Source organism: Mustelus asterias, unplaced genomic scaffold (genome assembly GCF_964213995.1).
Source record: "Mustelus asterias unplaced genomic scaffold, sMusAst1.hap1.1 HAP1_SCAFFOLD_1248, whole genome shotgun sequence".
NCBI classification, from domain to species: Eukaryota; Metazoa; Chordata; class Chondrichthyes; order Carcharhiniformes; family Triakidae; genus Mustelus; species Mustelus asterias.
Genome location: NW_027591193.1, coordinates 20161 through 43722, shown reverse-complemented (window position 1 = coordinate 43722; position 23562 = coordinate 20161). Strand labels below are relative to the sequence as shown.

At 45.7% G+C, this 23562-nt stretch overlaps 1 protein-coding gene across 1 annotated transcript in view; it reads right to left on the bottom strand.

The window, feature by feature from the left end:
* LOC144488064 (tumor necrosis factor receptor superfamily member 5-like) overlaps positions 1–23562 on the bottom strand; it is a gene marked incomplete at its 3' end in the record, with an annotated part of 96691 nt that overhangs the window by 60315 nt on the left and 12814 nt on the right. The gene's annotated exons all lie outside the window — the stretch shown is intronic.

Below are 23562 nucleotides of genomic sequence, written 5' to 3'. Positions count from 1 at the left end.
TACACAGGAACAGGAGGAGGCCATTCAGCCCCTCTCTCTCTCTCCAGCCTGTTACACAGGAACAGGAGGAGGCCATTCAGCCCCTCTCTCTCTCCAGCCTGTTACATAGGAACAGGAGGAGGCCATTCAGCCCCTCTCTCTCTCCAGCCTGTTGCACAGGAACAGGAGGAGGCCATTCAGCCCCTCTCTCTCTCCAGCCTGTTGCACAGGAACAGGAGGAGGCAATTCAGCCCCTCTCTCTCTCCAGCCTGTTACACAGGAACAGGAGGAGGCCATTCAGCCCCTCTCTCTCTGCAGCCTGTTACACAGGAACAGGAGGAGGCCATTCAGCCCCTCTCTCTCTCCAGCCTGTTACACAGGAACAGGAGGAGGCCATTCAGCCCCTCTCTCTCTCCAGCCTGTTACACAGGAACAGGCCATTCAGCCCCTCTCTCTCTCCAGCCTGTTACACAGGAACAGGCCATTCAGCCCCTCTCTCTCTCCAGCCTGTTACACAGGAACAGGAGGAGGCCATTCAGCCCCTCTCTCTCTCCAGCCTGTTACACAGGAACAGGAGGAGGCCATTCAGCCCCTCTCTCTCTCCAGCCTGTTACACAGGAACAGGAGGAGGCCATTCAACCCTTTGAGCTTGCTCCGCCATTCATTACGATCATGGTTGATCATCAAATGCAATCTCCTAATCCCCCCCCTTCTCCCCACCATAACCCTCGACCCCTTTAGTCCCGAGAGCTATATCTAATTTCTTGTTGCAATCACACAACGTTTTGGCCTCAACTACTTTCTGTGGGAGTGAATTCCACACATTCACCACCCTCTGGGTGAAGAAATTTCTCCTCACCTCAGTCCTAAAAGGTTTACCCCTTCTCCTCAAACTATAACCGGCCCCCCCTCCTCCCCGCCCCCCCGCAGTTCTGGACTCCCCCCACCATTGGGAACATTCTTTCTGAATCTACCCTGTCTAACCCTGTTAGAATTTTATAAGTTTGTATGACCTCAAACAATGACGAGACAGGGTACAGGAATGAGAGAGAGAACCTGGTGAACTGGTGCGTCAACAATAATCTCTCCCTCAATGTCAACAAAACGAAGGAGATTGTCATCGACTTCAGGAAGCGTAAAGGAGAACATCCCCCTGTCTACATCAACGGGGACCAAGTAGAAATGGTCGAGAGAGCTTCAGGTTTTTAGGTGTCCAGATCACCAACAACCTGTCCTGGTCCCCTCGCCAAGCCGACACTATCGTTAAGAAAGCCCCACCAACGCCTCTACTTTCTCTGAAGACTAAGGAAATTGGGCATGTCAGCTCCGACTCTCACCAACCTTTACAGATGCACCCATAGAAAGCATTCTTTCTGGTTGTATCACAGCTTGATCTGGGGCTCCTGCTCTGCCCAAGACCGCAAGGAACTACAAAAGGGGTCGTGAATGTAGCCCAATTCATCACCAGCCTCCCATCCATTGACTCTCTCTACACTTCCCGCTGCCTCGGGGAAAAGCAGCCAGCATAATCAAGGACCCCCCACGCACCCCGGACATTCTCTCTTCCATCAGGGAAAAAGATACAAAAGTCTGAAGTCACGTACCGACCGACTCAAGAACAGCTTCTTCCCTGCTGCCGTCAGACTTTTGAATGGGCCTATAGAGTATAAAAGTTGGGGTCTGATGATGCAGCTGTATAGAACGCTGGTTAGGCCTCATTTGGAGTACTGCGTCCAGTTCTGGTCGCCGCACTACCAGAAGGACGTGGAGGCATTGGAGAGAGTGCAGAGGAGGTTTACCAGGATGTTGCCTGGTATGGAGGGTCTTAGCTATGAGGAGAGATTGGGTAGACTGGGGTTGTTCTCCTTGGAAAGACGGAGAATGAGGGGAGATCTAATAGAGGTGTACAAGATTATGAAGGGTATAGATAGGGTGAACGGTGGGAAGCTTTTTCCCAGGTCGGAGGTGACGATCACGAGGGGTCACGGGCTCAAGCTGAGAGGGGCGAAGTATAACTCAGACATCAGAGGGACGGTTTTTACACAGAGGGTGGTGGGGGCCTGGAATGCGCTGCCAAGTAGGGTGGTGGAGGCAGGCACGCTGACATCGTTTAAGACTTACCTGGATAGTCACATGAGCAGCCTGGGAATGGAGGGATACAAACGATTGGTCTAGTTGGACCAAGGAGCGGCACAGGCTTGGAGGGCCGAAGGGCCTGTTTCCTGTGCTGTACTGTTCTTTGTTCTTTGTTCTTTGTACCTCGCACTAAGTTGATCTTTCTCTACACCCCGAGCTGTGACTGTAACACTACATTCTGCACCCTCTCCTTTCCTTCTCTATGAACAGTATGCTTTGTCTGTATAGTGCGCAAGAAACAATACTTCTCACTGTATCCCAGTGACAACAATAAATCAAATCAAATCAAATCAAAGATTCCCTCTCACTGTTCTAAACTCCAGTGAATATAATCCTAACCGACTTAGTCTCTCCTCATATGACAGACCCGCCATCCCAGGAATCAGGGTAAACCTTCGCTGCGCTCCCTCTATAGCAAGGACATCCTTCCTCAGATAAGGAGACCAAAACTGCGCACAATACTCCAGGTGTGGCCTCACCAAGGCCCTGGATAATTGCAGCGAAACATCCCTAAGACCATAAGACATAGGAGCAGAATTAGGCCACTCGGCCCATCGAGTCTGCCCCGCCATTCAACCATGGCTGATATTTTTCTCATCCCCATTCTCCTGCCTTTTCCCCCTGATCCCCTTATTAATCAAGAACCTATCTATCTCTGTCTTAAAGACACTCAATCACCCGGCCTCCACAACCTTCTGCGTCAAAGAGTTCCACAGATTCACCGCTCTCTGGCTGAAGAAATTCCTCCTCATCTCTGTTTTAAAGGATCGTCCCTTTAGCCTGAGGTTGTGCCCTCTGGTTCTAGTTTTTCCTGGAAGAAGTCTCACAACACCAGGTTAAATTCCAACAGATTTATTTGGTGTTATTTTATCACCAAATAAACCTGTTGGACTTTAACCTGGTGTTGTGAGACTTCTTACTGTGTTCACCCCAGTCCAACGCCGGCATCTCCACATCTAGTTTTTCCTACCAGTGGAAACATCCTCTCCACAAACAAAGAGCAAAGAACAATACAGCACAGGAACAGACCCTTCGGCCCTCCAAGCCCGCGCCGCTCCCCGGTCCAAGATTGAATCCTGAATCCAGGATCCCCGCCCAATTTTCCAGCCTATCTACATACCAATATCCTATCCACCGAGCTGTCCCTCACAGCTACGATGCTTTGTTCATCACAACCTATTAACTCACCCCCACCCCCCCATTCCAGACCATGTGATCTCCAGGGAGAGGCGAAAACCCAGAGTGAAAAACCCCAGGGCCAATATGGGGAAATAAAAATCTGGGAAATTCCTCTCCGACCCCCTGAGGCGATCGAAACGAGTCCAGGAGATCACAATGGCCCCGATCGGAAAATGCTTCCCAACCCTAGTCATTTCCACTTCCACGAACACCATATGAATTCCCTGCCCCCGAGACAGGTTCCCAACTATCCGCAGTCTCGCTCTGTACTGGCACCAGCAAGCTGATCATAGAATGAAGCCTTGAAACGAGAAACAAGGAACAATTAGCCCGCGCCGCTCCCTGGTCCAAACTAGACCACTCTTTTGTATCCCTCCATTCCCACTCCGTTCATATAGCTGTCTAGATAAGTCTTAAACGTTCCCAGTGTGTCCGCCTCCACCACCTTGCCCGGCAACACATTCCAGGCCCCCACCACCCTCTGTGTAAAATATGTCCTTCTGATATCTGTGTTAAACCTTCACCTTGAACCTATGACCCCTCGTGAACGTCACCACCGACCTGGGGAAAAGCTTCCCACCGTTCACCCTATCTATGCCTTTCATAATTTTATACACCTCTATTAAGTCTCCCCTCATCCTCCGTCTTTCCAAGGAGAACAACCCCAGTTTCCCCAATCTCTCCTCATAACCAAGCCCCTCCATACCAGGTAACATCCTGGTAAACCTCCTCTGCACTCTCTCCAAAGCCTCCACGTCCTTCTGGTAGTGTGGCGACCAGAACTGGGCGCAGTATTCCAAATGCGGCCGAACCAACGTTCTATACATCTGCAACATCAGACCCCAACTTTTATACTCAATGCCCCGTCCTATAAAGGCAAGCATGCCATATGCCTTCTTCACCACCTTCTCCACCTGTGACATCACCTTCAAAGATCTGTGGACTTGCACACCCAGGTCCCTCTGCGTCTCTACACCCTTTATGGTTCTTCCATTTATCGTGTAGCTCCTCCCTACATTATTCCCACCAAAATGCATCACTTCGCATTTATCAGGATTGAACTCCATCTGCCATTTCCTTGCCCAAATTTCCAGCCTATCTATATCCTTCTGTAGCCTCTGACAATGTTCCTCACTATCTGCAAGTCCTGCCAGTTTTGTGTCGTCCGCAAACTTACTGATCACCCCAGTTACACCTTCTTCCAGATCGTTTATATAAATCACAAACAGCAGAGGTCCCATGACAGAGCCCTGCGGAACACCACTGGTCACAGACCACGTCCACTCCATCCTCGCAGTGTCCTGTAAGTTTCAATAAGATCCCCCCCCCTCATCCTTCTAAACTCCATCGAGCACAGACCCAGAGACCTCAACCGTTCCTCATCCGACAAGCTCTTCATTCCAGGGATCATTCTTGTGGACCTCCTCTGGACCCTTTCCAAGGCCCAGCACATCCTTCCTTAGATACCCCCATCCCCATACTCAAATCCTCTCACTATGAAGGCCAACAGACCAAATGCTTTCTGATGGCGCAATACGAAGCAGGAGTTGGTCGGGTTTTGGAGGATTGAAAGGTAGGGCGGACATCAGGGGCTTTGGGAAAGGCCAGAGAGGGAGCAAGATCATGGTGCACAGAATGGAACACCGGGTCACAGAGCTTCACAGCAGGGAAAGTGGCTCTTCGCCCATCGTGTCTGTGCTGGCAGCGATCTCTACCCATCCCATTTTCCAACACTCGCTCCATAGCCTTGTATCTCTGTGGCATTTGAAGTGCTCATCCATACGCTTCTTAATTGTTGTGAGAGATTATTATTTTTTCATTTGATCTATTATTGTCACATATACAAGCATACAGTGAAAAGTATTTTTTCCTGCGCTCCGTATAGACAAAGCATACAGTTCATAGAGAAGGGCCGAAAAATGGCAGATGGAGTTTAACCCTGATAAGTGAGAGGTGATTCATTTTGGGAGGACAAATTTAAATGCGGATTACAGGGTCAACGGTAGGGTTCTGAAGACTGTGGAGGAACAGAGAGATCTTGGGGTTCATATCCACAGATCTCTGAAGGTTGCCACTCAAGGGTTGGGAAGCATTTCCCGATCAGGGCCAATGTGATCTCCTGGACTCGTTTCGATCGCCTCAGGGGGTCGGAGAGGAATTTCCCAGATTTTTTTTTCCCCATATTGGCCCTGGGGTTTTTCACTCTGGGTTTTCGCCTCTCCCTGGAGATCACATGGTCTGGAATGGGGGGGTGGGGGTGAGTTAATAGGTTGTGATGAACAAAGCATCGTAGCTGTGAGGGACAGCTCGGTGGATAGGATATTAGGATGTAGATAGGCTGGAAAATTGGGCGGGGATCCTGGATTCAGGATTCAATCCTGGACCGGGGAGCGGCGCGGGCTTGGAGGGCCGAAGTGCCTGTTCCTGTGCTGTATTGTTCTTTGATCTTTGTTCAAGTGCATAGAGCTGTGAAGAAGGCCTATAGTGTGTTGGCGTTCATTAACAGGGGGTTGGAGTTTAAGAGCCGTGGGGTTATGCTGCAACTGTACAGGACCTTGGTGAGACCGCATTTGGAATATTGTGTGCAGTTCTGGTCACCTCACTATTAGAAGGATGTGGAAGCGCTGGAAAGAGTGCAGAGGAGATTTACCAGGATGCTGCCTGGTTTGGAGGGTAGGTCTTATGAGGAAAGGTTGAGGGAGCGAGGGCTTTTCTCTTTAGAGCGGAGGAGGATGAGAGGCGACTTAATAGAGGTTTGTAAGATGATGAGGGGGATAGATAGAGTGGACGTTCAGAGACTATTTCCTCGGGTGGATGGAGCTGTTACTGGGGGGCATATCATAAGAACATAAGAAATAGGAGCAGGAGTAGGCCATCTAGCCCCTCGAGCCTGCCCCGCCATTCAATAAGATCATGGCTGATCTGACGTGGATCAGTACCACTTACCCGCCTGATCCCCATAACCCTTAATTCCCTTACCGATCAGGAATCCATCCATCCGCGCTTTAAACATATTCAGCGAGGTAGCCTCCACCACCTCAGTGGGCAGAGAATTCCAGAGATTCACCACCCTCTGGGAGAAGAAGTTCCTCCTCAACTCTGTCTTAAACCGACCCCCCTTTATTTTGAGGCTGTGTCCTCTAGTTTTAACTTCCTTACTAAGTGGAAAGAATCTCTCCGCCTCCACCCTATCCAGCCCCCGCATTATCTTATAAGTCTCCATAAGATCCCCCCTCATCCTTCTGAACTCCAACGAGTACAAACCCAATCTCCTCAGCCTCTCCTCATAATCCAAACCCCTCATCTCCGGTATCAACCTGGTGAACCTTCTCTGCACTCCCTCCAATGCCAATATATCCTTCCTCATATAAGGGGACCAATACTGCACACAGTATTCCAGCTGCGGCCTCACCAATGCCCTGTACAGGTGCATCAAGACATCCCTGCTTTTATATTCTATCCCCTTCGCAATATAGGCCAACATCCCATTTGCCTTCTTGATCACCTGTTGTACCTGCAGACTGGGCTTTTGCGTCTCATGCACAAGGACCCCCCAGGTCCCTTTGCACGGTAGCATGTTTTAATTTGTTTCCATTGAGATAGTAATCCCATTTGTTATTATTTCCTCCAAAGTGTATAACCTCGCATTTCTCAACGTTATACTCCATTTGCCATATCCTCGCCCACTCACTCAGCCTGTCCAAATCTCTCTGCAGATCTTCTCCGTCCTCCACCCGATTCACTTTTCCACTTATCTTTGTGTCGTCTGCAAACTTCGTTACCCTACACTCCGTCCCCTCCTCCAGATCATCTATATAAATGGTAAACAGTTGCGGCCCGAGTACCGATCCCTGCGGCACGCCACTAGTTACCTTCCTCCAACCGGAAAAACACCCATTTATTCCGACTCTTTGCTTCCTGTCGGATAGCCAGTCCCCAATCCACTATAAGGTTCATGGTGGGAGATATAGGAAGGATATCAGAGGTAGGTTCTTTACGCAGAGAGTGGTTGGGGTGTGGAATGGACTGCCTGCAGTGATAGTGGAGTCAGACACTTTAGGAACATTTAAGCGGTTATTGGATAGGCACATGGAGCACACCAGGATGATAGGGAGTGGGATAGCTTGATCTTGGTTTCGGACAAAGCTCGGCACAACATCGAGGGCTGAAGGGCCTGTTCTGTGCTGTACTGTTTAAACAAAAAAGGAAAGGAAAGGATGCAGAATGTAGTTTTACAGTCAGAGCTAGGGGTGTAGAGAAAGATCAACTTAATGCGAGGTCGGTCCATTCAAAAGTCTGACGGCAGCAGGGGAGAAGCTGTTCTTGAGTCGGTCGGTACGTGACCACAGACTTTTGCATCTTATTCATAGAATCATAGAATAGACATCATAGAATCCCGACAGGGCAGAAGGAGGACATTCGGCCCATCGAGTCTGCACCGACCACAATCCCACCCGGGCCCTATCCCCATAATCCGATGCATTTAACCTAGCCAGTCCCCCTAACACGAAAGGGCAATTTAGCACGGCCAATCCACCTAACCCGCACATCTTTGGACAGTGGGAGGAAACTGGAGCACCCGGAGGAAACCCACGCAGAGACGGGGAGAATGTGCAGACTCCGCACAGACAGTGACCCAAGCTGGGAATCGAACCCGGGCCGCTGTGAGGCAGCAGTGCTAACCCACTGTGCCACCGTGCTGTCCTGAGACAGTGGGAAGTGTAGACGGAGCCAATGGATGGGAGGCTGGGTTTGCGTGATGGATTGGGCTACATTCAAACAACCCTTTGTAGTTCCTTGCGGTCTTGGGCAGAGCAGGAGACATAGCAAGCTGTGATACAACCAGAAAGAATGCTTTCTATGGTGCATCTGAAAAAGTTAGTGAGAATCGCACTTGACATTCCAAATTTCCTTCGTCTTCAGAGAAAGTTGGTGGGGCTTTCTTAACTTATTTTCTTAACTGTCAGCGTGGAGGGACCAGGACAGGTTGTTGGTGATCTGGACACCTAAAAACTTGAAGCTCTCTCGACCCTTTCTACTTGGTCCCCTGTTGAGATAGACAGGGACATGTTCTCCTTTACGCTTCCTGAAGTCGATGATAATCTCCTTCGTTTTGTTGACATTGAGGGAGAGATTATTGTTGCCGCACCAGTTCACCAGATTCTCTGCCTCATTCCTGTACTCTGTCTCCTCATTGTTTGAGAGAGTTCTCATCTCTACAAAGCTTGAAGGCAGTGAGTCCCATATTCCCACCAGCCTCTGGGTAAAAATGATTCACATAAAATCCCATCAGAATCTCAGCCTTAACTGAAATTTATTCCCCCGGGGTGACTGAGGAGGATATCACAAATGTCAAAGCAGGGTGCAGAAGAGTGCAAGGGGGGTTGTATAAATCATTGTTTGGCCACAGCCAGAGTAGACAGTGCAGTATTCACTCCCGGGTATCTGTTATTCTGTATATAAACCACCCCGAACCCCTCGATTAGATTCCAGTCTGTAACTCACTCCCGGGTATCTGTTATTCTGTATATAAACCACCCCGAACCCCTCGATTAGATTCCAGTCTGTAACTCACTCCCGGGTATCTGTTATTCTATATATAAACCACCCCGAACCCCTCGATTAGATTCCAGTCTGTAACTCACACCCGGGTATCTGTTATTCTATATTTTAACCATCCCGAACCACTCGATTAGATTCCAGTCTGTAACTCACTCCCGGGTATCTGTTATTCTATATAAAAACAACACCGAACCCCTCGATTAGATTCCAGTCTGTAACTCACTCCCGGGTATCTGTTATTCTATATATAAAAAACCCCGAATCCCTCGATTCGATTCCAGTCTGTAACTCACTCCCGGATATCTGCTATTCTATATATAATCCATCCCGAACACCTCGATTAGATTCCAGTCTGTAACTCACTCCCGGGTATCTGTTATTCTATATATAAACCACCCCAAACCCCTCGATTAGATTCCAGTCTGTAACTCACTCCCGGGTATCTGTTATTCTATATATAAACCACCCTGAACCCCTCGATTGGATTCCAGTCTGTAACTCACTCCCGGGTGTCTGTTATTCTATATATAAACCACCCCGAACCCCTCGATTAGATTCCAGTCTGTAACTCACTCCCGGGTATCTGTTATTCTGTATATAAACCACACCGAACCCCTCGATTAGATTCCAGTCTGTAACTCACTCCCGGGTATCTGTTATTCTATATATAAACCACCCCGAACACCTCGATTAGATTCCAGTCTGTAACTCACTCCCGGGTATCTGTTATTCTATATATAAACCACCCCGAACCCCTCGATTAGATTCCAGCGTGTAACTCACTTCCGGGTATCTGTTATTCTATATATAAACCATCCCGAACCCCTCGATTAGATTCCAGTCTGTAGCTCACTCCCGGGTATCTGTTATTCTATATATAAACCACCCCGAACCCCTCGATTAGATTCCAGTCTGTAACTCACTCCCGGGTATCTGTTATTCTATATATAAACCACCCCGAACACCTCGATTAGATTCCAGTCTGTAATTCACTCCCGGGTATCTGTTATTCTATATATAAAAGACCCCGAATCCCTCGATTAGATTCCAGTCTGTAACTCACTCCCGGGTATCTGTTATTCTATATATAAACCACCCCGAACCCCTCGGTTAGATTCCAGTCTGGAACTCACTCCCGAGTATCTGTTATTCTATATATAAACCACCCCTAACCCCTCGATTAGATTCCAGTCTGTAACTCACTCCCGGGTATCTGTTATCCTGTATATAAAGCACCCCGAACCCCTCGATCAGATTCCAGTCTGTAACTCACTCCCGGGCATCTGTTATTCTATATATAAACCACCCCGAACCCCTCGATTAGATTCCAGTCTGTAACTCAATCCTCGGTATCTGTTATTCTATATATAAAACACCCCGAATCCCTTGATTCGATTCCAGTCTGTAATTCACTCCCGGGTATCTGTTATTCTATATAAAAAACACCCCGAATCCCTCGATTCGATTCCAGTCTGTAGCTCACTCCGAGGTATCTGTTATTCTATATATAAACCACCCCGAACCCCTCGATTAGATTCCAGTCTGTAACTCACTCCCGGGTGTCTGTTATTCTATATATAAACCACCCCGAACCCCTCGATTAGATTCCAGTCTGAAACTCACTGCCGGGTATCTGTTATTCTGTATATAAACCACCCCGAACCCCTCGATCAGATTCCAGTCTGTAACTCACTCCCGGGTATCTGTTATTCTAAATATAAACCACCCCGAACCCCTCGATTAGATTCCAGTCTGTAACTCACTCCCGGGTATCTGTTATTCTATATATAAACCACCCCGAACCCCTCGATTAGATTCCAGTCTGTAACTCACTCCCGGGTATCTGTTATTCTATATATAAACTATCCCGAACCCCTCGATTAGATTCCAGTCTGTAACACACTCCCGGGTATCTGTTATTCTATATATAAACCACCCCGAACCCCTCGATTAGATTCCAGTCTGTAACTCACTCCCGGGTGTCTGTTATTCTGTATATAAACCACCCCGAACCCCTCGATTAGATTCCAGTCTGTAACTCACTCCCGGGTATCTGTTATTCTATATATAAACCACCCCGAACCCCTCGATTAGATTCCAGTCTGTAACTCACTCCCGGGTGTCTGTTATTCTGTATATAAACCACCCCAAACCCCTCGATTAGATTCCAGTCTGTAACTCACTCCCGGGTATCTGTTATTCGATATAGAAACCACCCCAAACCCCTCGATTAGATTCCAGTCTGTAACTCAGTCCCGGGTATCTGTTATTCTAAATATAAACCACCCCGAACCCCTCGATCAGATTCCAGTCTGTAACACACTCCCGGGTATCTGTTATTCTATATATAAACAATCCCGAACCCCTCGATTAGATTCCAGTCTGTATTTCGATCCCGGGTATCTGTTATTCTGTATATAAACCATCCCGAACCCCTCGATTAGATTCCAGTCTGTAACTCACTCCCGGGTATCTGTTATTCTGTATATAAACCACCCCGAACCCCTCGATTAGATTCCAGTCTGTAACTCACTCCCGGGTATCTGTTATTCCATATATAAACCACCCTGAACCCCTCGATTAGATTCCAGTCTGTAACTCACTCCTCGGTATCTGTTATTCTGTATATAAACCACCCCGAACCCATCGATTAGATTCCAGTCTGTAACTCACTCCCAGGTATCTGTTTTTCTATATATAAACCACCCTGAACCCCTCAATTAGATTCCAGTCTGTAACTCAATCCTCGGTATCTGTTATTCTATATATAAAACACCCCGAATCCCTCGATTCGATTCCAGTCTGTAACTCACTCCTCGGTATCTGTTATTCTGTATATAAAACACCCCGAATCCCTCGATTAGATTCCAGTCTGTAACTCACTCCCGGGTATCTGTTATTCTATATATAAACCACCCCGAACCCCTCGATTAGATTCCAGTCTGTAACTCACTCCCGGGTATCTGTTATTCTATATATAAACCACCCCGAACCCCTCGATTAGATTCCAGTCTGTAACTCACTCCCGGGTATCTGTTATTCTATATATAAACCACCCCGAACCCCTCGATTAGATTCCAGTCTGTAACTCACTCCCGGGTATCTGTTATTCTATATATAAACCACCCCGAACCCCTCGATTAGATTCCAGTCTGTAACTCACTCCCGGGTATCTGTTATTCTATATATAAACCACCCTGAACCCCTCGATTAAATTACAGTCTGTAACTCACTCCCGGGTATCTGTTATTCTGTATGTAAACCAGCCCGAACCCCTCGATTAGATTCCAGTCTGTAACTCACTCCTCGGTATCTGTTATTCTGTATATAAAACACCCCGAACCCCTCTATTCGATTCCAGTCTGTAACTCACTCCTCGGTATCTGTTATTCTATATATAAAACACCCCGAACCCCTCGATTCGATTCCAGTCTGTAACTCACTCCTCGGTATCTGTTATTCTATATATAAAACACCCCGAATCCCTCGATGAGATTCCAGTCTGTAACTCACTCCCGGGTATCTGTTATTCTGTATATAAACCACCCCGAACCCCTCGATCAGATTCCAGTCTGTAACTCACTCCCGGGTATCTGTTATTCTATATATAAACCACCCCGAACCCCTCGATTAGATTCCAGTCTGTAACTCACTCCCGGGTATCTGTTATTCTATATATAAACCACCCCGAACCCCTCGATTAGATTCCAGTCTGTAACTCACTCCCGGGTATCTGTTATTCTATATATAAACCACCCCGAACCCCTCAATTAGATTCCAGTCTGTAACTCACTCCCGGGTATCTGTTATTCTATATATAAACCATCCCGAACCCCTCGATTAGATTCCAGTCTGTAACTCACTCCCGGGTATCTGTTATTCTATATATAAACCACCCCGAACCCCTCGATTAGATTCCAGTCAGTAACTCACTCCCGGGTATCTGTTATTCTATATATAAACCACCCCGATCCCCTCGATTAGATTCCAGTCTGGAACTCAGTCCCGGGTACCTGTTATTCTATATATAAACCACCCCGAACACCTCGATTAGATTCCAGTCTGTAACTCACTCCCGGGTATCTGTTATTCTATATATAAAACACCCCGAACCCCTCGATTAGATTCCAGTCTGTACCTCACTCCCGGGTATCTGTTATTCTAAACAGAAACCATCCCGAACCCCTCGATTAGATTCCAGTCTGTAACTCACTCCCGGGTATCTGTTATTCTATATGTAAACCACCGCGAACCCCTCGATTAGATTCCAGTCTGTAACTCACTCCCGGGTATCTGTTATTCTAAATATAAACCACCCCGAACCCCTCGATTAGATTCCAGTCTGTAACTCACTCCCGGGTATCTGTTATTCTAAATATAAACCACCCCGAACCCCTCGATTAGATTCCAGTCTGTAACTCACTCCCGGGTATGTGTTACTCGATATATAAACCACCCTGAACCCCTCGATTAGATTCCAGTCTGTAACTCACTCCCGGGTATCTGTTATTCTATATATAAACCACCCCGATCCCCTCGATTAGATTCCAGTCTGGAACTCAGTCCCGGGTATCTGTTATTCTATATATAAACCACCCCGAACACCTCGATTAGATTCCAGTCTGTAACTCACTCCCGGGTATCTGTTATTCTATATATAAACCATCCCGAACCCCTCGATTAGATTCCAGTCTGTAACTCACTCCCGGGTAACTGTTTTTCTATATATAAACCATCCCGAACCCCTCGATTAGATTCCAGTCTGTAACTCACTCCCGGGTATCTGTTATTCTATATATAAACCATCCCGAACCCCTCAATTAGATTCCAGTCTGTAGCTCACTCCCGGGTATCTATTATTCAATATATAAACCACCCCGAACCCCTCGATTAGATTCCAGTCTGGAACTCACTCCCGGGTATCTGTTATTCTATATATAAACCTCCCCGAACACCTCGATTAGATTCCAGTCTGTAACTCACTCCCGGGTATCTGTTACTCGATATACAAACCACCCCGAACCCCTCGATTAGATTCCAGTCTGTAACTCACTCCCGGGTATCTGTTTTTCTATATAAAAACCACCCTGAACCCCTCAATTAGATTCCAGTCTGTAACTCACTCCCGGGTATCTGTTATTCTATATATAAACCACCCCGAACCCCTTGATTAGATTCCAGTCTGGAACTCACTCCCGGGTATCTGTTATTCTATATATAAACCACCCCGAACACCTCGATTAGATTCCAGTCCGTAACTCATTCACGGGTATCTGTTATTCTAAATATAAACCACCCCGAACCCCTAGATTAGATTCCAGTCTGTAACTCACTCCTGGGTATCTGTTATTCTATATATAAACCACCCCGAACCCCTCGATTAGATTCCAGTCTGTAACTCACTCCCGGGTATCTGTTATTCTAGATATAAACTAACCCAAACCCCTCGATTAGATTCCAGTCTGTAACTCACTCCCGGGTATCTGTTATTCTATATACCAACCATCCCAAACCCCTCGATTAGTTTCCAGTCTGTAATTCACTCCGAGGTATCTGTTATTCTTTATATAAATCGCCTCGAACCCTCGATTAGATTCCAGTCTGTAACTCACTCCCGGGTATCTGTTATTCTATATATAAACCACCCCGAACCCCTCGATTAGATTCCAGTCTGTAACTCACTCCCGGGTATCTGTTATTCTATATATAAACCACCCCGAACCCCTCGATTAGATTCCAGTCTGTAACTCACTCTCGGGTATCTGTTATTCTATATATAAACCACCCCGAACCTCTCGATTAGATTCCAGTCTGTAACTCACTCCCGGGTATCTGTTACTCGATATACAAACCACCCCGAACCCCTTGATTAGATTCCAGTCTGTAACTCACTCACGGGTATCTGTTATTCTAAATATAAACCACCCCGAACCCCTCGATTATATTCCAGTCTGTAACTCACTCCTGGGTATCTGTTATTCAATATACAAACCACCACGAACCCCTCGATTAGATTCCAGTCAGTAACTCACTTCCGGGTATCTGTTTTTCTATATATAAACCACCCCAAACCCCTCGATTACATTCCAGTCTGTAACTCAATCCTCGGTATCTGTTATTCTATATATAAACCACCCCGAGCCCCTCGATTAGATTCCAGTCTGTAACTCACTCCCGGGTATCTGTTATTCTATATATAAACCACCCCGAACCCCTCGATTAGATTCCAGTCTGTAACTCACTCCCGGGTATCTGTTATTCTATATATAAACCACCCCGAACCCCTCGATTAGATTCCAGTCTGTAACTCAGTCCCGGGTATCTGTTATTCTATATATAAACCACCCCGAACCCCTCGATTAGATTCCAGTCTGTAACTCACTCCCGGGATCTGTTATTCTATATATAAACCACCCCGAACACCTCGATTCGATTCCAGTCTGTAACTCACTCCCGGGTATATATTATTCTATAGATAATCCATCCCGAACCCCTCGATTAGATTCCAGTCTGTAACTCACTCCCGGGTATCTGTTTTTCTTTATATTAAACCTTCCCGAACACTTTTATTAGTTTCCAGTCTGTAACTCACTCCCGGGTATCTGTTATTCTATATATAAACCATCCTGAACCCCTCAATTAGATTCCAGTCTGTAACTCACTCCCGGGTATCTGTTATTCTATATACAAACCACCCTGAACCCCTCGATTAGATTCCAGTCTGTAACTCACTCCGAGGTATCTGTTATTCTTCATATAAATCGCCTCGAACCCTCGAATAGATTCCAATCTGTAACTCACTCCCGGGTATCTGTTATTCTATATATAAACCACCCCGAACCCCTCGATTAGAATCCAGTCTGTAACTCACTCCCGGGTATCTGTTATTCTATATATAAACCACCCCGATCCCCTCGATTAGATTCCAGTCTGGAACTCACTCCCGGGTATCTGTTATTCTATATATAAACCACCCCGAACCCCTCGATTAGATTCCAGTCGGTAACTCACTCCCGGGTATCTGTTATTCTATATATAAACCACCCCGAACCCCTCGATTAGATTCCAGTCTGTAACTCACTCCCGGGTATCTGTTTTTCTATATATAAACCACGCTGAACCCCTCAATTAGATTCCAGTCTGTAACTCACTCCTGGGTATCTGTTATTCTATATATAAAGCACCCTGAACCCCTCGATTAGATTCCAGTCTGTAACTCACTCCCGGGTATCTGTTATTCTATATATAAACCACCCCGAACCCCTCGATTAGATTCCAGTCTGGAACACACTCCCGGGTATCTGTTATTCTATATATAAACCACCCTGAACCCCTCGATTAGATTCCAGTCTGTAACTCACTCCCGGGTATCTGTTATTCTATATATAAACCACCCCGAACCCCTCGATTAGATTCCAGTCTGTAACTCACTCCCGGGTATCTGTTATTCTATATATAAACCACCCTGAACCCCTCGATTAGATTCCAGTCTGTAACTCACTCCGAGGTATCTGTAATTCTAAATATAAACCACCCCGAACCCCTCAATTAGATTCCAGTCTGGAACTCACTCCCGGGTATCTGTTATTCTATATATAAACCACCCCGGACACCTCGATTAGATTCCAGTCTGTAACTCACTCCGCGGGTATCTGTTATTCTATATATAAACCACCCTGAACCCCTCGATTAGATTCCAGTCTGTAACTCACTCCGAGGTATCTGTTATTCTATATATAAACCGCCCAGAACCCCTCGATTAGATTCCAGTCTGTAACTCACTCCCGGGTATCTGTTATTCTATATATAAACCACCCCGAACCCCTTGATTAGATTCCAGTCTGGAACTCACTCCCGGGTATCTGTTATTCTATATATAAACCACCCCGAACACCTCGATTAGATTCCAGTCCGTAACTCACTCCCAGGTATCTGTTTTTCTATATATAAACCACCCTGAACCCCTCAATTAGATTCCAGTCTGTAACTCAATCCTCGGTATCTGTTATTCTATATATAAACCATCCCGAACCCCTCAATTAGATTCCAGTCTGTAGCTCACTCCCGGGTATCTATTATTCAATATATAAACCACCCCGAACCCCTCGATTAGATTCCAGTCTGGAACTCACTCCCGGGTATCTGTTATTCTATATATAAACCTCCCCGAACACCTCGATTAGATTCCAGTCTGTAACTCACTCCCGGGTATCTGTTACTCGATATACAAACCACCCCGAACCCCTCGATTAGATTCCAGTCTGTAACTCACTCCCGGGTATCTGTTTTTCTATATAAAAACCACCCTGAACCCCTCAATTAGATTCCAGTCTGTAACTCACTCCCGGGTATCTGTTATTCTATATATAAACCACCCCGAACCCCTTGATTAGATTCCAGTCTGGAACTCACTCCCGGGTATCTGTTATTCTATATATAAACCACCCCGAACACCTCGATTAGATTCCAGTCCGTAACTCATTCACGGGTATCTGTTATTCTAAATATAAACCACCCCGAACCCCTCGATTAGATTCCAGTCTGTAACTCACTCCTGGGTATCTGTTATTCTATATATAAACCACCCCGAACCCCTCGATTAGATTCCAGTCTGTAACTCACTCCCGGGTATCTGTTATTCTAGATATAAACTAACCCAAACCCCTCGATTAGATTCCAGTCTGTAACTCACTCCCGGGTATCTGTTATTCTATATACCAACCATCCCAAACCCCTCGATTAGTTTCCAGTCTGTAATTCACTCCGAGGTATCTGTTATTCTTTATATAAATCGCCTCGAACCCTCGATTAGATTCCAGTCTGTAACTCACTCCCGGGTATCTGTTATTCTATATATAAACCACCCCGAACCCCTCGATTAGATTCCAGTCTGTAACTCACTCCCGGGTATCTGTTATTCTATATATAAACCACCCCGAACCCCTCGATTAGATTCCAGTCTGTAACTCACTCTCGGGTATCTGTTATTCTATATATAAACCACCCCGAACCTCTCGATTAGATTCCAGTCTGTAACTCACTCCCGGGTATCTGTTACTCGATATACAAACCACCCCGAACCCCTTGATTAGATTCCAGTCTGTAACTCACTCACGGGTATCTGTTATTCTAAATATAAACCACCCCGAACCCCTCGATTATATTCCAGTCTGTAACTCACTCCTGGGTATCTGTTATTCAATATACAAACCACCACGAACCCCTCGATTAGATTCCAGTCAGTAACTCACTTCCGGGTATCTGTTTTTCTATATATAAACCACCCCAAACCCCTCGATTACATTCCAGTCTGTAACTCAATCCTCGGTATCTGTTATTCTATATATAAACCACCCCGAGCCCCTCGATTAGATTCCAGTCTGTAACTCACTCCCGGGTATCTGTTATTCTATATATAAACCACCCCGAACCCCTCGATTAGATTCCAGTCTGTAACTCACTCCCGGGTATCTGTTATTCTATATATAAACCACCCCGAACCCCTCGATTAGATTCCAGTCTGTAACTCAGTCCCGGGTATCTGTTATTCTATATATAAACCACCCTGAACCCCTCGATTAGATTCCAGTCTGTAACTCACTCCCGGGATCTGTTATTCTATATATAAACCACCCCGAACACCTCGATTCGATTCCAGTCTGTAACTCACTCCCGGGTATATATTATTCTATAGATAATCCATCCCGAACCCCTCGATTAGATTCCAGTCTGTAACTCACTCCCGGGTATCTGTTTTTCTTTATATTAAACCTTCCCGAACACTTTTATTAGTTTCCAGTCTGTAACTCACTCCCGGGTATCTGTTATTCTATATATAAACCATCCTGAACCCCTCAATTAGATTCCAGTCTGTAACTCACTCCCGGGTATCTGTTATTCTATATACAAACCACCCTGAACCCCTCGATTAGATTCCAGTCTGTAACTCACTCCGAGGTATCTGTTATTCTTCATATAAATCGCCTCGAACCCTCGAATAGATTCCAATCTGTAACTCACTCCCGGGTATCTGTTATTCTATATATAAACCACCCCGAACCCCTCGATTAGAATCCAGTCTGTAACTCACTCCCGGGTATCTGTTATTCTATATATAAACCACCCCGATCCCCTCGATTAGATTCCAGTCTGGAACTCACTCCCGGGTATCTGTTATTCTATATATAAACCACCCCGAACCCCTCGATTAGATTCCAGTCGGTAACTCACTCCCGGGTATCTGTTATTCTATATATAAACCACCCCGAACCCCTCGATTAGATTCCAGTCTGTAACTCACTCCCGGGTATCTGTTTTTCTATATATAAACCACGCTGAACCCCTCAATTAGATTCCAGTCTGTAACTCACTCCTGGGTATCTGTTATTCTATATATAAAGCACCCTGAACCCCTCGATTAGATTCCAGTCTGTAACTCACTCCCGGGTATCTGTTATTCTATATATAAACCACCCCGAACCCCTCGATTAGATTCCAGTCTGGAACACACTCCCGGGTATCTGTTATTCTATATATAAACCACCCTGAACCCCTCGATTAGATTCCAGTCTGTAACTCACTCCCGGGTATCTGTTATTCTATATATAAACCACCCCGAACCCCTCGATTAGATTCCAGTCTGTAACTCACTCCCGGGTATCTGTTATTCTATATATAAACCACCCTGAACCCCTCGATTAGATTCCAGTCTGTAACTCACTCCGAGGTATCTGTAATTCTAAATATAAACCACCCCGAACCCCTCAATTAGATTCCAGTCTGGAACTCACTCCCGGATATCTGTTATTCTATATATAAACCACCCCGGACACCTCGATTAGATTCCAGTCTGTAACTCACTCCGCGGGTATCTGTTATTCTATATATAAACCACCCTGAACCCCTCGATTAGATTCCAGTCTGTAACTCACTCCGAGGTATCTGTTATTCTATATATAAACCGCCCAGAACCCCTCGATTAGATTCCAGTCTGTAACTCACTCCCGGGTATCTGTTATTCTATATATAAACCACCCCGAACCCCTTGATTAGATTCCAGTCTGGAACTCACTCCCGGGTATCTGTTATTCTATATATAAACCACCCCGAACACCTCGATTAGATTCCAGTCCGTAACTCACTCCCAGGTATCTGTTTTTCTATATATAAACCACCCTGAACCCCTCAATTAGATTCCAGTCTGTAACTCAATCCTCGGTATCTGTTATTCTATATATAAAACACCCCGAATCCCTCGATTCGATTCCAGTCTGTAACTCACTCCTCGGTATCTGTTATTCTGTATATAAAACACCCCGAACCCCTCGATTAGATTCCAGTCTGTAACTCACTCCCGGGTATCTGTAATTCTATATATAAACCACCCCGAACCCCTCGATTAGATTCCAGTCTGTAACTCACTCCCGGGTATCTGTTATTCTATATATAAACCACCCCGAACCCCTCGATTAGATTACAGTCTGTAACTCACTCCCGGGTATCTGTTTTTCTATATATAAACCACCCTGAACCCCTCGATTAGATTCCAGTCTGTAACTCACTCCCGGGTATCAGTTATTCTATACATAAACCACCCTGAACCCCTCGATTAGATTCCAGTCTGTAACTCACTCCCGGGTATCTGTTATTCTATATATAAACCACCCCGAACCCCTCGATTAGATTCCAGTCTGTAACTCACTCCCGGGTATCTGTTATTCTATATATAAACCACCCCGAACCCCTCGATTAGATTCCAGTCTGTAACTCACTCCCGGGTATCTGTTATTCTATATATAAACCACCCCGAACCCCTCGATTAGATTCCAGTCTGTAACTCACTCCCGGGTATCTGTTATTCTATATATAAACCGCCCAGAACCCCTCGATTAGATTCCAGTCTGTAACTCACTCCCGGGTATCTGTTATTCTATATATAAACCACCCCGAACCCCTTGATTAGATTCCAGTCTGGAACTCACTCCCGGGTATCTGTTATTCTATATATAAACCACCCCGAACACCTCGATTAGATTCCAGTCCGTAACTCACTCCCAGGTATCTGTTTTTCTATATATAAACCACCCTGAACCCCTCAATTAGATTCCAGTCTGTAACTCAATCCTCGGTATCTGTTATTCTATATATAAAACACCCCGAATCCCTCGATTCGATTCCAGTCTGTAACTCACTCCTCGGTATCTGTTATTCTGTATATAAAACACCCCGAATCCCTCGATTAGATTCCAGTCTGTAACTCACTCCCGGGTATCTGTAATTCTATATATAAACCACCCCGAACCCCTCGATTAGATTCCAGTCTGTAACTCACTCCCGGGTATCTGTTATTCTATATATAAACCACCCCGAACCCCTCGATTAGATTCCAGTCTGTAACTCACTCCCGGGTATCTGTTATTCTATATATAAACCACCCCGAACCCCTCGATTAGATTACAGTCTGTAACTCACTCTCGGGTATCTGTTATTCTATATATAAACCACCCCGAACCTCTCGATTAGATTCCAGTCTGTAACTCACTCCCGGGTATCTGTTACTCGATATACAAACCACCCCGAACCCCTTGATTAGATTCCAGTCTGTAACTCACTCACGGGTATCTGTTATTCTAAATATAAACCACCCCGAACCCCTCGATTATATTCCAGTCTGTAACTCACTCCTGGGTATCTGTTATTCAATATACAAACCACCACGAACCCCTCGATTAGATTCCAGTCAGTAACTCACTTCCGGGTATCTGTTTTTCTATATATAAACCACCCCAAACCCCTCGATTACATTCCAGTCTGTAACTCAATCCTCGGTATCTGTTATTCTATATATAAACCACCCCGAGCCCCTCGATTAGATTCCAGTCTGTAACTCACTCCCGGGTATCTGTTATTCTATATATAAACCACCCCGAACCCCTCGATTAGATTCCAGTCTGTAACTCACTCCCGGGTATCTGTTATTCTATATATAAACCACCCCGAACCCCTCGATTAGATTCCAGTCTGTAACTCACTCCCGGGTATCTGTTATTCTATATATAAACCACCCCGAACCCCTCGATTAGATTCCAGTCTGTAACTCACTCCCGGGATCTGTTATTCTATATATAAACCACCCCGAACACCTCGATTCGATTCCAGTCTGTAACTCACTCCCGGGTATATATTATTCTATAGATAATCCATCCCGAACCCCTCGATTAGATTCCAGTCTGTAACTCACTCCCGGGTATCTGTTTTTCTTTATATTAAACCTTCCCGAACACTTTTATTAGTTTCCAGTCTGTAACTCACTCCCGGGTATCTGTTATTCTATATATAAACCATCCTGAACCCCTCAATTAGATTCCAGTCTGTAACTCACTCCCGGGTATCTGTTATTCTATATACAAACCACCCTGAACCCCTCGATTAGATTCCAGTCTGTAACTCACTCCGAGGTATCTGTTATTCTTCATATAAATCGCCTCGAACCCTCGAATAGATTCCAATCTGTAACTCACTCCCGGGTATCTGTTATTCTATATATAAACCACCCCGAACCCCTCGATTAGAATCCAGTCTGTAACTCACTCCCGGGTATCTGTTATTCTATATATAAACCACCCCGATCCCCTCGATTAGATTCCAGTCTGGAACTCACTCCCGGGTATCTGTTATTCTATATATAAACCACCCCGAACCCCTCGATTAGATTCCAGTCGGTAACTCACTCCCGGGTATCTGTTATTCTATATATAAACCACCCCGAACCCCTCGATTAGATTCCAGTCTGTAACTCACTCCCGGGTATCTGTTTTTCTATATATAAACCACGCTGAACCCCTCAATTAGATTCCAGTCTGTAACTCACTCCTGGGTATCTGTTATTCTATATATAAAGCACCCTGAACCCCTCGATTAGATTCCAGTCTGTAACTCACTCCCGGGTATCTGTTATTCTATATATAAACCACCCCGAACCCCTCGATTAGATTCCAGTCTGGAACACACTCCCGGGTATCTGTTATTCTATATATAAACCACCCTGAACCCCTCGATTAGATTCCAGTCTGTAACTCACTCCGAGGTATCTGTAATTCTAAATATAAACCACCCCGAACCCCTCAATTAGATTCCAGTCTGGAACTCACTCCCGGGTATCTGTTATTCTATATATAAAACACCCCGGACACCTCGATTAGATTCCAGTCTGTAACTCACTCCGCGGGTATCTGTTATTCTATATATAAACCACCCCGAACCCCTCGATTAGATTACAGTCTGGAACTCACTCCCGGGTATCTGTTATTCTATATATAAACCACCCCGAACCCCTTGATTAGATTCCAGTCTGGAACTCACTCCCGGGTATCTGTTATTCTATATATAAACCACCCCGAACACCTCGATTAGATTCCAGTCCGTAACTCACTCCCAGGTATCTGTTTTTCTATATATAAACCACCCTGAACCCCTCAATTAGATTCCAGTCTGTAACTCAATCCTCGGTATCTGTTATTCTATATATAAAACACCCCGAATCCCTCGATTCGATTCCAGTCTGTAACTCACTCCTCGGTATCTGTTATTCTGTATATAAAACACCCCGAATCCCTCGATTAGATTCCAGTCTGTAACTCACTCCCGGGTATCTGTAATTCTATATATAAACCACCCCGAACCCCTCGATTAGATTCCAGTCTGTAA